The sequence below is a fragment of the Trachypithecus francoisi genome, unplaced genomic scaffold, assembly GCF_009764315.1.
Source record: "Trachypithecus francoisi isolate TF-2019V2 unplaced genomic scaffold, Tfra_2.0 Lachesis_group18, whole genome shotgun sequence".
Taxonomy (NCBI): Eukaryota; Metazoa; Chordata; class Mammalia; order Primates; family Cercopithecidae; genus Trachypithecus; species Trachypithecus francoisi.
In genome coordinates this window covers 26,838,577-26,851,419 of record NW_022681463.1, presented here as the reverse complement: position 1 = coordinate 26,851,419, position 12,843 = coordinate 26,838,577, and the positions used below count along the sequence as shown (strand labels likewise).

Sequence of the window (12,843 nt, the reverse complement as noted above, 5' to 3'; positions counted from 1 at the left end):
AACTCATAATCCTGAAATATCAAGTAACTGATTTACTGATATTAGTTGAGTCAGCACAAAATTCTTCCTAATAAAACATCAGAGTTTATAAAGTATGCTTCTGCTTTCATAGGTTTTATATATGTGGGGTAAAATTCCTCTCTAGAGGAACTTGGAACCTAATATTGTACTCATAAAGAGAATTTTTTATTCCTGCCTATCTAAAAGTATTGATTAGAAACTTGAGTTACAGAACCTTACTCTTCAAAAGCACAAGCTGGGTTTTTTGAAGTTCTTGTTTTAGGATATATTCTGGAAAAAAACATAGATCCATGTGTGTTATTAAAAATATTGTATTTGGTTTTTCCTAACGTACTTCCCATCTCTTCTCATTTGTCAGGGGCCAGCCTCAGCTCACACTGTCTTAATCACATTTCAGCCATGCTATAGAAACTTTAACTGAAACCTTACATTTTCTTGAAACTCTTATTATAAATGCCTTTAGGCAAGTTCTAAAATTTTCTCACATGTAAAATATCTGCTTATAGAAATATAGTCTGTAGCTGGTTAATTACTAATTTAGAAAGTTTCCATCTGCGGTAAATAAATCTATGAATAAAGCAAAATGAGTCTTACTGATTTCTATGGCAAGGGAAAATATTTCACAGACGATTCCAGAACAAAATATTGTTAGGAAAAGTAAATGCAAGGATTTAATTGTGTATGGATTAGACCTGGATATTCTTACGGTAGAATATCACAGCCAAGTTGAGTCTTCCGTCTCAAAAAATCAGCAAACGCTGATTAATTAAAAGAGGAGAGGCATTGGGAGTTATATCTGATGTAAATGACGAGTTGATGGGTGCTCACGAGTTGATGGGTGCAGCACACCAACATGGCACAAGTATACATATGTAACAAACCTACACGTTGTGCACATGTACCCTAGAACTTAAAGTACAATAAAAAAAATAAATAAAATAAAGAGGAGATTCTGGATGAAGAAGAAAGTATTGAGAGAGGATGCAGTAAGGGGCTGGACAGAGAAGGGCAGCGTTCACAAGAACAACCACAAGACAGCACCTACACCACCTCTGCAGCTAACAGGAAGAAATGTGGTTAAGAACTTCTTGTGCCAGGACGTTGCTCAGAAGGAACGGTCCCAAATTAGGCGCAGGTGCAATCAATCAACCTAAATGTCCTTAACCTAACCCAGCTCATTATAATGTCATTAACATGACATTAGCATTGTGGTTTTATCCCCTGACCCATAGGTTTCACTTAGGCACTCACAGGTAATAACCAAGGGGAAGTCACTCTGGCCAAGCCCAGGTATGCGCAGATGCAACAGCCCAGAAGTAAAGCTTACTCCTCCCATGTGGGCAAAACCCACAGAAGGCTTTCAGGCTTCTGCCACATAGAAAACCCAGAACTCCACCCCATTTCTGCAAAACTTGCTGTCAGGCCCTCTCTCTTTGCTGAGAGCTTTCCTTTTGCTTAATATAATCCTACTCTACTCACTCTCCAGTATCCACGTACCTCATTCTTCTTGGCTAGCAGCCTCGCTCTCGGCGTCTCAGCCTCGGCGTCCACTCTGGCAGCGCTTGAGGAGCCCTTTAGCTCGCCACTGCACTGTGGGAGACCCTTTCAGGGCTGGCCGAGGCCGGAGCCGGCTCCCTCTGCTTGCAGGTAGGTGTTGAGAGAGGGGCGCGAGCGAGCCAGCGCGAGTTCCGGCAGCCGGCCGGCTCCACAAGCCAAGGGCAATGAAGCGCTTAAGCACCCAGGCCAGCCGCTCCGCCCGCACTCTCGAATTCTTGCCGGGCCTCGACCGCCTCCCCGCGGGACAGGGCTTGGGAGCTGCAGCCCGCCTTGCTCCAGCCCCCGCCCTCGCCTGGCGGTGGGCTGCAGCGAGGCCGGAGCCTCCTGGACGAGTGCCGCCCTCTGCGCCAAGGCGCCTGGTCCCATGGACCACGCAAAGGCTGAGGAGTGCGGGTACACCCCTGCGGGACTAGCGGGCAGCTTGGCTTGGGCTGTAGTGCAGAAACTATTATGTGAAGCAGCTGGGCTCCTGAGTCTATTGGGGAGTTGGAGAACCTTTATGTCTACCTAAGGGATTGTAAATAAACCAATCAGCACTCTGTGTCTAGCTCAAGGTTTATAAATACACCAATCAGTACTCTGTATATAGCTAACCTAGTGGGGAGTTGGATAACTTTTATGTCTAGCTAAAGGACTGTAAACGTACCAATCAGCACTCTGTGTCTAGCTCAGGGATTGTAAACGCACCAATCAGCACTCTGTCAAAATGGGCCAATCAGCTATCTGTGAAACGGACCAATCAACTCTCTGTAAAATAGACCAAACCGCTCTCTGTAAAATGGACCAATCAGCAGGATGTGGGTGGGGTCAGATAAGGGAATAAAAGCAGGCTGTGGTCCCGTTCCACTTTGTGGAAGGTTTGGTTGTTTTGCTTTTTGTGATTAATTAGGTATTGCTGAATACTTGGGTCCTTTTAGCTTTTGGTGAGTAGTTGTGAGCTGTTAACGCTAACTGCGAAGGTCTAGCAGTTTCGTTCCTGAAGCCAGTGAGACAACGAGCAGCAGCGAAGGATGAACACTTCCACTTCGGGAAGTGCCGCCTTTAAAAGCTGTGAGGCTTGCGGTGAAGGTTTGCAACTTCACTCTTAAAGTCAACAATACTACAAACCAACCAGAAGTAAAAAACCACGAACACATCTGAAAAAATAAACTCCAGACATACCATTTGTAAGAACTGTAACGCTTACTGCGAGGGTCCGTGGCTTTATTCTTAGTTAGCGAGATCAAGAACCCATCGACTCCGGACAGAATACTGCAAGAACTTGGTCCTAGCTGAACTAAGGTAAGAGCTAAGCTGACTGCAACAGTATTATGTAAATCACCAGGCATTCTTCAGTCATTTTTGTGTAATTGATGAGTGTACTTGTTCTGGTTTTTGGGGACTAGCTTAGGAGATAACTGAAAAAAATTTTTGATTTTTGTAATCTGTTTTAGATAAATTATTATTTCTGAAGCTACCGATTGGTTATAGTAAATCCACGAGAGATGCATAGATTTGTGTGTAACTCTTCCTGCCTCACTGGTTATTCTCCTTTTCTCTCTTTTTCCTACCCATCACCTTCTTTCACTCTTTCTGGCTTTTCTTACAAAAGACATAACTGATCATTATATAAAAATTTTAAAAGTGAGATATAAAGTGAAAAATTTCCCTTCTCCTTCACTTCTAACTTCACTCCTAACCATTTCTGTATGCTGAGGAATAGTGCATAATTTAACGATAGCATCATCTCTTGTTTTTATAGCTTCTTCAGACCCTCTTGTTCTCCTTGAACCTCAAAACACTTATTGCTGTGTGTTTGCATCCTCAGTCTTGTCTACAAGAACTCCTGCGTTTAGTTTCTAAGGTCTTTGTTTTCTGCTATTTTTTCTTTTTTTACGTAAAAAAAGGATTATGGCTCCTTTCCCTTATGCTTTTCCAGGTTCTGTGTAGCAAAAGCCTGGGGGAAATTGAGTTGCCCAAGTGGAAGGAAGGGAGGGAGAGAGTAGGGAAAGTCCAAGACCACTAGCAATGAATAGCTCATATACCTGTCACACACTCTTTTGGCAGCTTCTTTTTGGTCTGTTCACAAAGAGGTTTCCAGACGCTTTATAATAGTCCTCACCTCCATTGCACTGTTGATTACTTGGGTATAAACAATATTTCCTTCATGCCTTCTGATGTCTTCAGTCTCTGCCCTGTTGTATCGAACACCTTGTCTAAATCTCAGAGCTGGAGAATAAATGGCAAGATAGAGGGTGGAAAATCTTATGCAGAAGAAATGTTGTAAGCTGTTCTCTTGAATGGAGTGATAGTTACATCTTTTGCTAAATCTTTATTGGCGTACTTTTTTTTTTTTACTTAAATAATTGAGCAGCCAAGTTCTAACTGACCGTCCTTCACTTGAGCATGAACTATTTTTCAACTCCTACTTTTATCACCAAGTTTTAGGTAACTAAATTTAGAGAAAAGTAGTCTTTTAACCACAGAAATAATGAGTGGTTATTTGATAATTTGCCTCTCATGAAATCAGTTGTTAGTGCACACTATTTGTTGTATAGACATACACAACATTTAAATTTTACTACATTCTCTTACAAAAGACGTAACTTTTTATGTTTATTTTATGCCTATTCACTGTCTACTACATGCCAGTGTGAGTGAAATATTGCGCTCTGTCCTTGTGGAGCTCATGTTCTAACAGGTGCTCACAAATGGATAGTTTATCCTGCTATATTAAAAATGGAACTCATTTAAAAAAAAAAAAAAGGATAAAGAATTCAATCTAGCCCAACAATATTGCAGTTATGGGATGGGTGTGGTGCCTCTTGCCTATAATCCCAACTCTTAACAGACCGAGGTGGGAGGATTGCTTCAGCCCAGGGAGTCGAAGATGCAGTAAGCTATGATCACGCTACTGTACTCCAGCCTGGGCAACAGAGAAAACCTGTATCAAAAAAGGAATTGCAGTTAATGCAGCTTGGGTATATAGGGATAGTTTAAATAATACTGTAGGGTACACAGTGTAAGCACCCAGGTTGCCTAAGAGTTCAGACCTAGTGATGTTACACTGTCAATCACTGTTTGATTATGCATCCTATTTGTGTATAATGGAGGTGTTTCACATATGGCAACTAAGAAAAAAGTTGACAATTTCGAAGAGAGAGCAAATTGAGCATAACCTGCTGACCCCAACCTGCAAGGTCTTATTTGGAGAAAAGGGTATTTTTAGGTATGCTCTTAAGTTAATATTTTAAGATTATTATATTTAAAAATAATTCATCTTTAAGGTAGGTGAATTATCTGGGTTAGCGTGGATCCAAATGCAATCATATCTGTCCTCATAAGGAAGACACAGATGGAGACTTTTCTCACACAGAAGAAAGGGTGATATGAAGACAGAGGTTGGAATGATGAGGCCACAAGCCAAGAAATGAAGGCAGCCACTAGCAGCTCAAAACAGCAAGGTGTAGCTTCTCAGAGTTTCCACAAGCAGCACAGCTCTCACAACACCTTGATTCAGCCTAAGTGATACAAATTTCAGGTATCTGGTCTCTAGAACTATGAAAGAATAAGTTTAACTACAAAATTTGTGATAGTTGTGACAGCCACAGCCACAAGAAGCTAGTACAGGGGTAAAGTAAAATAGTAGCTTGAGTTGTGTTTTGTGAAATAGTTGTTCAATAGCTGGTTTTCTGAGAAAATAAATGGAGAATTGGTTTTAAAACACTTTGAATAATTCTACACAGTACATGTATACCTACATGATAAATCACAATATTATTAAAATACTGAAGTCACTGAAAATTCCTGCAATTAAGAAACCCAGTTTAGTATGTTAACTCCGTTACTAAAATTGTTCAATCACTGACATCCTACTGTTTTTGTAGCTCTAATACTTTGGCCCAGAGTTCCATAAAACATAGTTTGGGGAAAAGAGTCAGTGATGCAGAGCTGGCTCACTCCAAAGGAGCACATTGGAAGCTGAACTGACAGTTCAGATTGTCCTCCCCATCAAGAAGTCTTGTACCAGGCTGTGGCAAAAACATTTGAAGTTACACAGTAATTTTTATGCATGACAGTAACATTTATTTTTTAAATATGTGCGTATAAGACTAGTATGAAGTCATTCCAAATAGTTATAGCTTTATATGCGATGAACTGTAGTTTCCATAGCTGTAAAAAAATATAAGAAAACACATTGGGGAAATTGCAAGTACTTAAATACTGATGAAATTTAATGAGCTACCAAAAAAAGAGCTGAAAGTATCCAGACTGAAAAATGGACATTGTGTTTAGGAATGACACCTCAGTCACCATCTCAGTGTACTTTGTGACTTCCAGAATTGAGATTACACCAGTAGAAATACAGAGGAGGAAGGACAGATGAGATTTAATCCCTGGATATGTGTGAGAAGTAGGGAAGAAAGAGTGCCTTAAATGAGTAACATATTTCTGGATGTGATGAATTTTAGTCGGGAAAGCTTATTTAAAAACGAAGAAAGTTCAAATGGAGATACATAAATTAGAGGACTTGTTAGGCACAAGTGAGCTGAGTTTCAGGCAGGTAGCCTTTATGGTACTTGTATGTTTAGGAGCTACATATATGATCTGAACTCAATACAGAATTTGGGAGCTATGGTAAATTGAATAATGGCACCCCAAAAATGTCCATGACCCAGATCCTGTGAATATGTTGTCTTACATTGCAAAAAGACATTGTATAAGTGATTAAGTTGAAGATACTGAGTTGTGATATGTTGGATTATCTGGGTGTGCCCAGTGCAATCATGGGGATCTTTAAAAGGACACAGGTATCAGAGATTAGAAGAAAGGCAATGTGATGACAATGGCAGAGATTGGAATGATAGGAACACAAGCCAAAAAATGATGATGCTACTCCCAGCACTTTGGGAGGCCGAGACGGGCGGATCACGAGGTCAGGAGATCGAGACCATCCTGGCGAACACCGTGAAACCCCGTCTCTACTAAAAAATACAAAAAACTAGCCGGGCGAGGTGGCGGGCGCCTGTGGTCCCAGCTACTCGGGAGGCTGAGGCAGGAGAATGGTGGGAACCTGGGAGGCGGAGCTTGCAGTGAGCTGAGATCCGGCCACTGCACTCCATCCTGGGTGACAGAGCGAGACTCCGTCTCAAAAAAAAAAAAAAAAAAAAAAAAAAAAAAAAAAAAAAAAAAAAAAAAAAAAAAAGAAAGACAGGAAGAGATTCTCCCTGGAGCTTTCAGAAGGAACTAGCTTGTGGACACCTTGATTTTATTCCCACAAGACTAATTTTGGACTTCCAGTTTCCAGATCTGTAAATTAATATATTTGTATTGTTTTAAGCAACTGTTTTTTGGTAATGTGTTTCAGCAATAATACAAATCTAGGAAAAAAAATTGAGTTTGGTCATTGCATTTGATTATATGGACAAGATAAACACATGGCATTACAAGAGAACTACAGATGTTTAATTAGTCGATGAAACTTAATTTTTGAGAGGTTCTTAAAGTATTGCTTTAGCATTGATAAATTTATAGTAACTTTACAGTGTGTATTGACTGTAATATTTAATTTAACAACTTTATGAACAATGAAAACTTTTTTATATTTTATTTGTGACTGATCTATCAGAGCTCTGAATCCAACTTAAGTTTCCTTTTCTTGACTCATTATTACACAGTTTATTGTTTTTTTCTAAAGTATTGCAGATAACACCTTGTTTGGACCATAAAATACTAATACATAAGAGGAGGAACATTAATACATAGCTGTTCAAATTTTATGTCTAGATTTGATATCCTGAGAAAAATGTACAACTTTAATTAAAAATATATGAAACCTCACATTAAAGGAAATCATGAGAGACCTGATAGCTAAGTCTAATATTCCATCATAGGCTGGATCCTATTAGAGTGATTAACTGTTCTGTTTAATCTTGAACTGACAAGTTTCCTGGGACATGGGACTTTCAGGGCTAAAACACGGACAGTCAGACTACACATACTGGTTCAGGAACACACACACACACACACACACACACGAGAAAGAGAAAGGGAGAGAGAATGAGTACAATAAGCAAACGGTAAGTTATGACAAGTGAATTGGTAAAGTGTATAAGGCTCTTCCTTGAACTAATTTGTGCAGCTTTTTGGGAGTTTGAAATTATTTTCAAATTTTTAAAAGTTAGGTAAACAAAAACCATTTAGATAAAAAATTGTTGAACTAAGTACAAGGTTCTATTTTGTCTGGCACCTAGAATTGTTACCCAGACTTGCTCATGTCCTTTCTCGGTGCCATCACACCACACTTCCTCTCCGTCCTTTCCCCATAACACATTCTTCAGCCTTCATTTCGTTCCAGAGACAGAGCCTGTGCACTGTCATCCTAGTGAAAATTGCACATATTGACCAGGCTGATTGAAATACCCTTTCTAATCCCCTTTACTCTGGCTCTCATTATCTAGTTAATTTTGATTAATATTTAGATCAGTTAACTTTTTTGCTTTCTTTATAGCCTGTGAGAAACAATACTCCAGATTAAGTCGAATCTTCCTGTTACCATCTCTGTATGTGTCATGTAACTCTTACAACATTGTTAACATTTATTTTTCTGTGATTACTTGATGGATGTCTGCCTTGTCCACTAGACCCGATGATTTTAAGTGTCAGAAATATGCCAGTATCTGTTCACCATTTTACCCTCTCTGTCCGGAACAGGATCAGACACATGGAAAGGATTCCACAAATACTTGTTAAGTGAATGAATTCTGATTCACCTGGCTCAAAATTTCTTAAGGAATAATCATATGCTTTTGCTCAAGTGAGACAGACTGAGGATTATATATATCGATGATTAATTTTGCTTTTCCTCCGATTCAAAAATACAAATGTGAGAATGTAAATGTGTTCATATAACAGTTCATTATCATCTAATGTTCATAATATTTTAGGTAAATTTTTTTATTGTGAATAGATACCACATGCAAAACACAAGAGTGTTGAGATTTAATAAATAAACTGGTGAACAAAAGTGCTTAGAAGTATGTATTTGGTTTTAATTTTTACAGAATGATTTAAATAATGTAGTCATATCTATCAGTAACTCTCTTGTCCTCTTTAGTATATATCAAAACATTTTAGCCACAGATGAAAACTCAAGAAGAGCAATGATCACTTTTTTCAACTATTTCTCTCGACATGTGTTTTGTTTACCAATAGTGTCCTACATATTGTAACCCACATACATTCTGCTCTTTGTTTGCTTGTTTCTGTACCTTTGATGTTTTTCCTTCTGTTTGGAATGGCTTTATTTTTACTCTTTCTAATATCTATTAATTCTTTAATACTCATAATACTTTTCTATATCTCCTCTGTGAACATCCCTCCAAGCATGCATGCCCACCAGTCTGGGTTAGGTGCCTAGTTGTGTGTGTTCTCACAATCTTTGAGCATTTTTAATTGAAATTGTTGTGGTACATGCACATTTTCTGTGAGTGACTTTCTCCCCTACTGAACTCAAAGAGCCTTGAGGGTGAATACTGCGTTATTCACAATTGTAAATGCAGTTCAGGTCAAGTCCCTGCTGTTTAGTGGGCACTCACTATAAATTTGATAAACTTCAACTAATCAGATCACACAGAGGCATGAGCCTGAAAATCAACAAACACATGTCTCTTAGTGGCCTCAATAAAAATAAATGTGACATAGATTGTGAGCCAAAAACCAAGCGCTGTCTTCATAGAAGAGTCCCTCAGGTCTTACAAACTCTTATTTTAGACACCATTTTAAAAAAAAAAGTGCTTGCTTATCTGATTTCCCAGCACACAGAAAATTAAAAGCAGCAATTTGGAGGCAGTAAAAGGGTGATGTTAAAGGCAGGCATTGTAACAAAAAAAACTTCTAGTTGCTGACTCGAGGTTACACAAAGGTGATACCTAATGTACAAATGAAGCCCTTTTTTTTTTTTTTTTTTTTTTTTTTTGAGACGGAGTCTCGCTCTGCCGCCCAGGCTGGAGTGCAGTGGCCGGGTCTCAGCTCACTGCAAGCTCCGCCTCCTGGGTTTACGCCATTCTCCTGCCTCAGCCTCCCAAGCAGCTGGGACTACAGGCGCCCGCCATGTCGCCCGGCTAGTTTTTTGTATTTTTTAGTAGAGACGGGGTTTCACCATGTTAGCCAGGATGGTCTCGATCTCCTGACCTCGTGATCCGCCCGTCTCGGCCTCCCAAAGTGCTGGGATTACAGGCTTGAGCCACCGCGCCCGGCCGGCTTTTTTTTTCTTATTTAAACTAAATTATGAAAATCAACCTCTGGTGTGTTCTTTGACTAGGGATAAATTAAATTGCAAATAAATTATTTTAAAAAGACACCTATAAAATCTCAATGTTTGAACATTACTCATATACTTCTAAATAACTTGTTTTTTAAGAGGAAATACACAAAGCTGTACAAAACATCTTGAAATAGTAAAAATATGACACATGAGAGATACTATTATAGATGTAGGTATATCAGAGCATAAAAAGAAATGTGTAGCCTTAAATGCATCTATTTGAAAATAGAACAAAGCTAGAAAAAAAATAGAAGTAGAACAAACTAGGAGGGAATAATAGATCAGAGATCAATAAAAGAGCTAAGATACTTAATAACTGATAACATGAAGAGAGATGAATTTGTTTTTTTGAAGCAATCACTAAAATCAGCTTATCTTTATTGATTAAGCTAGTGGTCGTTGCATCGGCTGCAGATCCCTAGATACCATATATACAATAAAACTTTCCAAAAGAGTAACTTTTTCTTAGTCATTCACTATTTATTTGGTACTTTCTTTGCATCCATGAATGTTTTAAAAGGTTCTGACTTCAAGGGATTTATATTAGTAAGGCAACAAAAGAAAATAAACAATTTTTAAAAAGCAAAAACAAATATATAGCCATCAAACAAATAAAAAACAATAAGAAAACACATCAGTTGAGGTTTTTTTGTTTGTTTGTTTTTTTGCAAGGGAGTGTGACCACAGTATCTGGGAATACTACTAAAGAAGAACACAAGTGAAGATTGAATTTGCAGATTAGGGATATGCTTTTTGTAAACAGTAGACGAAAAAAGAATGTATAGTCAGGTAATGGAGACACCGTTGAAATACGAGAGATTTCAAAATGCTTCAGTATACTTTTCTAGAAAAGTGTAGCTGTAGATCAGAAATATGAGGTCAAGGGAAATTTATTTCTCATCTCACATGGAGAACACTAAGAAGTGTTACAGGAAAGGGAAAATAAACATAAGATCCAACAGACTAAGTCCTTGAGAAGACAGAAAGGAGGAAGGGAACAGGACTGATGTTTTATGCTGCGTGGTTTAAATGTTCAGATTTTCATATTCATATTTTTTACTTCCATGTTACTCGTTAGAAAACTGAATTTGAAGACTTCTGGTAATGTCTGGATGTGAAATTTATTTAGACACTGGTTAAGCAGGTTACATATGGGTCAGGATATTGGAGCATATATATTTTGATTCTAGAGAATGTATTTAGATTTTAGGTATTTAGACTAAGTATTTAGACTTCTAAGGTTTGACATGGGGTAACAAATTTTCTCATTACCTATATAAAAATACCAAATGATGAGACAAATATCCCAAACATAATACAAACCACTTTCAGGAAAAATTAAAATTCGCAGCTGGGAGCTTTCTCCTCTAGCTTATTTTTCTATATCTCCCTCTACACCAGCCCCATTCTACAACTTTGCCATGTGGTAATGAATATTACTAGTTAGTGTTGGGAGTGAGTAAACTGGGAAAGTATTTCAACTACCTTTGACCACATAAGCTACCTGGGCAAATTGTTCTCTGTGAGTTAAAGGTGAGTGGGGGCATTAACTTATTTCGTTACACTGGGACGTGTCCTCTGTCAATCCGATCCTGTCAAACAATTTAATAATACAGATTAGCCTAGTTCAAGATATATAGTGTTGGAGGCAGGGATCTCAGTAGCCTTAGAACATAATTTCACATTACTGAAAGAATAAATTCCAAATAAACTAACATCATGTCAAAGGTTCCTGCAGCAAAGACCTGCATGTTCTGCCACTGTCTAATGTTCTAACACATTGCAATGCCTTAATGTTTCCAGGAATAAATGTCTGGAAATATTAAGATCCTCAACTTCTAAATATGTAGTTTTCTAAGGGTAAAACATACCTATTTTAAAATATAATTGCCATGAAAGGGAGATCTGCCACTTTTCACTTCTCTGCAAATTTTCCTGTCTAATTGTACAAACAATGGCTTGTCTCTTGCCCATTTTTATTTTTTTTAACCAATAGGGTGATAGTTATGTGCTGATTTGCTAATGAGAGTACGGACTATGCTTGTTTTTCTTGCTTACTTATTAATACTGCCTATGTGTATTCCTTATTTGGATGATAAAGTATAATAGTCATTCTAACTACGGTGCTTTGCCCTGGAAAGCAACCCTGAGACAACCTCAGAGAGAAATAGAAGTGCTAAAATTGGTATTGCAAAAGTGAATGGCATTAATGGCTGGGTAATAAATCCTTTTGTTCAGGTTTCCCATTATTTACTTTCAACACAATGAAGGGAAAACCTAATACAGTTGTCAGATGACAGATTATTAAAAATAATTTTGAAGATAGATAGCTATGTAATTTGGGGCATATAACTATTAAGAAGTGCAAAGAGCCGAGAAACCTTGCCATAATAAAACAGCTTCCATTACCATCTGTTTTTGTGATCACATTTTCTTGGCATCTACCTAAAAAAAAAAAAGAATGTAGGAATAAAATTGGCGAGTACTGTCTCATTCAAGTAACAAATACAGCAATACTTCATTTTGTTGTGCTTCACTTTATTGTGCTTTGCAGATACTGTGTTTTCTGCAAATTGAAGGTTGGTGGCAACCCTGCACTGTACAAGTCTATTGACACCGTTTTTTCTATAGCATATATTCGCTTTCTCTCTGATGCACTTTGGTAATTTTCACAATATTTTGAACTTTTTCATTATTATATCTATTATGGTAATGTGGGATCAGTGATATTGGGTGTTATGATTATGATTGTTTCAGGGAGACATGAATCCAGCCCATATAAAAAAGCAAACTTAATAGAAAAATATGTGTATTCCAACTGCTCCACTGGCCAGTCACTAATCTCTCTCCTTTTTATTGGACCTCTTTATTCCCTGAGACACAATGATACTGAAATTAAGCCAATCAATAACTCTGCGGTAGTCTGTAAGTGTTCACGTGAAAGGTTCTCACTTTAAACC

General features: G+C 38.1%; 1 long non-coding RNA gene across 3 annotated transcripts in view; it reads left to right on the top strand.

Moving 5' to 3' along the window:
* Positions 1–1,403: 1,403 nt before the first annotated feature.
* LOC117063627 overlaps positions 1,404–12,843 on the top strand; it is a 143,512-nt gene continuing 132,072 nt past the window's right edge. For 2 of the 3 annotated variants that reach the window (XR_004429019.1, XR_004429021.1), the window contains exon 1: positions 2,404–2,859. This is a non-coding gene — a long non-coding RNA (uncharacterized LOC117063627). Of the gene's footprint in view, positions 1,669–2,403; positions 2,860–12,843 lie in introns of those variants that run through there. The other variant, XR_004429020.1, reaches the window with a different exon arrangement.